The following is a 5419-nucleotide window of genomic DNA, read 5'->3' on the forward strand; positions in this document are numbered from 1 at the left end:
TGGTTGGTTCTCGTCCTCGCCGGAACTCCTGAAGTGAACTGCAACAAGGCTATTTCAGGCTGTCCTCACAACTTTGTTTGTCCCTCTGTCACTCTCCTTTCCTTTGCCTGCCCAGTCGACGCGCTCTTGCCACCGTGTTCTGGTCGGTCGGTCACTGGGGTTTGATTATCCAGAGATCCATGCTGCGTGCACCCGGGCGTGATGCCCCACCAATTCACACAAAATGTATCATGTCTAGTTTTTTTTTTTTGAGGAATGTATCATGTCTAGCTGTCTACTGGATTTAGATGTAAGCATACGGTTCCTCCCATCCGCCTGCCGGACCAAACCCTAGCCACTCCCCTCAACCACCCAAGCTCCCCTCCAGCCGTCTCCGGCATGGCGGCCAGTGGATCTGACTCCAACTAGTCCAGATCCGTCGACTTTGGTGTCATCCCGTGCGGGTTGGGGGAGGCAATGGCCGTCCGTATTGCACTCCGTCGCTCCTGGGAGGACAGCGCTCAGCCGACGGCAAGATCTGTCCGCCGCAACTCTATAGCGTCGGCTCAACGGGCGCTCGGATCCTCTGGGACTGGATCATTGCGGTCCCGACAGCCGGAAAATCTCTCCTTCCCCATCACTGGTCAGGCGGATTATGAGCATGATTGATTTGGTGCCAAAAATTAGCATGACAACATTTGGCAAAATGCCAAAATATTGGCTAGTGCTTAGTTAGTTACCAGTTTCACTTGCCAACCTCATAAGAGTTGTTAATTTTTTGGCAACTTTTGATATTGCCAATTGTTGGCTTGCCAAGTATTGGCAGTGCCAAATGTTGGCATGAAACCAATTAGCCTTTATTAATCCCACCGGGATGGTGTGCCCGTCATGGGAAGGAGGGGATAAGGGCCGCCGAGGCCCATATCACTGCCGACATGGCGACGGAGGAGGTGACGGCGTGAGCGGCTGCAGAGGAGGAAGCCATATGCACCTGCATTGTGAAGAAGTGACAACAGAGGAACACACGCGCCCTCGTCCGAGAGCAGAATCGGGCGGTCCGTGCCATGGCCGGACCGCCATCGAAGGAGGAGAAGGAGGACAGCGACGGCGAGGACAGCTCCGGCGTCGAGCAGATCCGGCTCGATCCCTACTGTGTTTTCGACCGATACTTTCACGACAAGGACGGCAAGGGCACCGGGAAGGGCAAGGGCAGCCATGGATGATCTTCTCCATCATAGCCGAACATGCCAAACTTTGGTAGTCTAATGACATGCTTAGTGATGTAGTGGTCGGACGATGTGTGTAATGCAACAACTTAGTTGAATGAGTTTATATGGATTTGAGGTATGGTAATTGAGGTGTCTAGTTGTGAGAAGATAAATTTGAGGCTTAACCAGTCAGTGTCCGCGGACACGCCTGCGCGTCCGCCAGCATTTGAGGGGTTGAATTTGCCCGTCGTGACTGTAGATGCTCTTACCGTATATATTTTATGAAACATTGTGTGGTTGTTTGGATACCAAATAGTACAGATTTATAGGAAATGGGTATGTGGCTGAATGTTAGCAAAGTCGGTTTTATTATTTTTTCTGTGAATAATCATTTATAGAAAACTAGCACACATGCTTGTACATTACAATGGAAGAAAAATATTTTTTATCGGAGCCGCTATTTTCATTTGGATTCAGTTATGATTATGAATCGTCATATTTAATGGCACGCACCACTGTAAACACACTCCGCACCATCTGGACCGTGTCGCTCCACACTGAGAAGGCCTCATCTATGAATTATGTCTATTTAAAAAACCATCGTCACGTACAACAGATAAAACACAAATTAAATCCCTACATATAACATAACGTTCATGAGTATGACAAGAATTGTTTGCATATTCAAAATAGATGTTCATGTACTTTCGATGTTAACGAATTTTATAATTGTATGTACATCCCATACAAAATGTTTGTGTATTCACCATGAAAAAGAATTTTCTCCATCGGTAAATACGTGCGTGGATTTTAAGAATAAAGGTATATATGTAGGGTTTTAGATCACGGGTCATGTATAAAAAAAGAACATGATGCAAGTGCAGCAGGCCACAACAACACACAGAGCACGTCCCTATACGCCCGCCTTCCATTGCCGCTCCTTAAGGATTATAGTCCTCGCTCCTCGCCCACCGGCATAACAATCCGCGCGACATGAATGTCCCCTTCTTTACGTTTTTTCTCTCTTTTATTTATTGACGCATGCACCCACTCGCATAAATTGTGGAGCTAATTGCTTTATTTCCTCGGGATAACTAAGACCCACACTTCACCCTCTGTTTCTTGATTGTTGAGGTGGCTTGCGGTTTTCGGGTAACTAATAGACGTATATAAATTAGGGAAATTTAACGTAAAAATATGAAGTGTAAATATTTAATTAGGTAAAGAAAGCTGTTTTGAAAGCACAACAATGTGCTACTCTCTTTATCCCATAATATAAGAGTGTTTCTGACATTAGTGTAGTGTAAAAAACGCCTTTATATTATGGGACGAAGGAAGTAGTTTATATGCATGAAGGATTTTAGACAGTAGGTGACGTGTTGAGTTCAAACCCCCACATTAGCAAATATTATTAGCCTCGAGAAATATTTTAGCTACAGAGTGTAGCAGGCCCATCGACCCACATAGAGACATTCTTTTTTTTTTTGCGAGAAAATTTCTGATCTATTCATCGACTGTCAAGGTAGTAGAAAGAACACTAGAAGTAAAATGTACACCCAGGTCCGTATACCATCTAACGACGACTATAACCATTGGAACGAGCATACTCAAGTGCATGTGTGAAAACATAAACACCAAATGGATCCTTAGTCCTTTAGAAATAGCTCGTGTATTGTGATCTTGTTTTCCTGAACACTGGTATTGTTAAAGTAACAAAGATGTCATCAAAATAAGAACACATTGTTATCGGAACACTGGTGTTTGAATAGACTGAACTTATGAATTACTGCAGCCTTCGATGATTTCGACCACTACAGTTGGCGACGACGAAGAAGAAGACGGAGGGAGGGGCATAGGGTTGCAGGCGGATGGTATTGCTGACTATGAATCCCATAGGGACGGTGCAGGTCAGGTGGGCGAAAAAGAGGGGAGAAAATTTGCTGAGTGTGTTCGGACTGCATTTTTTTAGCGGGAAGTATGTATTTGAGGAGCTTCTCCCTGAAATTTTTTGACTATAAAAGGTTTTGAGAAGAAAATACTAGATTGGCCTTCCTTCCTTCCTTAAACCGGATATTTTTTTGCAGGGGATTATAATTTTTTTAAGAGGAAAGCTAGCGATGCTCTCACAAACTAAACGCCCCGTTCAGCAAGGCGTTAGTTGTGGATCACATTTTGCATGGGCGAGTGGCACAAGGCGTTGGTTCAGGAAAGCTAGAGATGCTCTCACAAGCCTGTAGTGTGGCCAGTGCTCTGTAGTCTGTACATTGTTCGGAGCGCATGGATATGTGACCCAAGCATTTTTGCCTGGCGGGGCATATGGGTGCGGCGGTGACGTAGGAGGGGTCAGCATCAACAACAACGTGACGGTTACATCACGCCGTGTGCCCATCGCGTCCAACTCGGTTTTCCTTTGCCGACCATCCGACCCGACGTGGACTCGGTGACAATTCAACTGGCAGGACCGTCCATCAGACCGGAAGCACGTGGCGAAGCCAGATTTGCATTCGAGTTTTGCTCCGTGGAGCTCGCGTTACTCGCGCTAGTGTTTTAGGCTAAACGTGTGCAAATGGCCTTCGTGTTCGGATCAAACAGTTTTTTTACTGCTCTTCGGCCACTAGATTGGGCTTTGGCCTGCTTCACAGAGCAGGATCTGCGGGTGTAGTGTGGTGTGACGACCTGACGACGAAAGACGCGTCAAACATCCAAGTTGGCGATGGTGGCTGTGGCAACGTGATTGGTTTTAAACTTGTTCTCTTTGCTCATCAGCCTTTCCTAATCATGAATCATGGCACGTAATGACTGGCCGGCCAGCCAGGGAGCGAGAGGTACTGTGATATGTTTGTAACCTGCAGTTTTTAGAACGGGGTCAGGACATCTCCAACCACGTCACTAGTCCGTGCACTCGTCCGAACCAGTCTGCGGATAGCGAAGCGTCAGCCAACCATTCAATCGTATCCCTTAAGCGTCCGTTCATGTTCGGCCAATTTTATTTCAAATGTATAGTAATATGAGAGCAAGTTAAAGTGCGGTGTTTATAAAGTCCGATCACAATCAAAAAGAGAAGGAAGTTCAAGTATTTACATGCGCCCAATCACAAAAGTATCTGTCCAGCAGTCCGTAGAAGAAAAAGGGCATTCCCCCTGCCAGCCCGGCTATCCAAACCTCCTCACTTGATGTAGGGTGGAACCCTAATCGATCGATCTTTCACGAAAGGAGCGGATCCCGTGAAGAACACGAGGAACACGAGAGGGAAAAGAGGAAAAACACAAGGGGAAACACAAGAGGAAATACTAAACCAACGCGAATAACCCACACACGTGCTAGATCCTCGAGTACATAAGGAAAGATACACGATCCACGGACAACTAAGGACGATACAAGGGTAGCCGGTCTTCTCCGTGAGGAGGTGTTGAGTTCTTCCCTAAAAGGGGTCTTGAATCCGCTTGGGGGGTCTTCTCCGGTGGAGGCTCGAATCTCCGAGGAGAAGGTATCCAAGTGGATGAGCAAAGCTCTCACACAAAATATGAGCTAATCCTTTGCTAACCCTAGAAAGTTGGACGAGGTGGAGTATATATAGTCTAGGGGGGGTAGAAGGGGTACACAGGCCTCGGCCCTTCACTATGCGCAGACAAGGAGGCCGGATGTCTGGGCTGGTGAAGCTGGCCATGTTGCTCTCGGGTTCGGGGGTGTCCGGATATCCGGGCTGGCAACCGGATTTCCGGGGGCTTGGGAAGGGCCGGATGTCCGGGCTGGCGAGGCCGGATGTCCGGGGCCTGTAGCGTCCTGGCGGCTGAGCGGCTGTGGTGGGTGAAGCTCCAGGGGCCGGATGTCCGGGGCCTGGGAGGTGTACTTGACTCCTTCTGTTGGTTCTCTTCATCCATGAACTTGGGGACTTGTACATCTTCATGTGCATCTTCGGGAGGGTCCTCTTGGTACCTAATCATGCACAACAACTCGGACTTAGGTAGTAGCCATGTCTCATGCATAGAAAGTGGAAGTCCGGAGAGGAGTGAGTTCACCTTATCTTCGATAGCCTTGGCTCGGGCTCTTGTCATTGGTCCAAGTGGTGTCGTTGGAGGTGTAGGTGCGTCCATAGGGATGATCGTGGGATGCTCCACATCATCTCCCCTCCCTTGGGGAAGATCCGTCCTCGGATCGAAATCCTCATCACCATGGTAGGGAGAGAGACCTTTGATGTTGAAGATGTCGCTCACAGAGTACTTGTCGCGTGG

The sequence above is a fragment of the Triticum aestivum genome, chromosome 2A, assembly GCF_018294505.1.
Source record: "Triticum aestivum cultivar Chinese Spring chromosome 2A, IWGSC CS RefSeq v2.1, whole genome shotgun sequence".
NCBI classification, from domain to species: Eukaryota; Viridiplantae; Streptophyta; class Magnoliopsida; order Poales; family Poaceae; genus Triticum; species Triticum aestivum.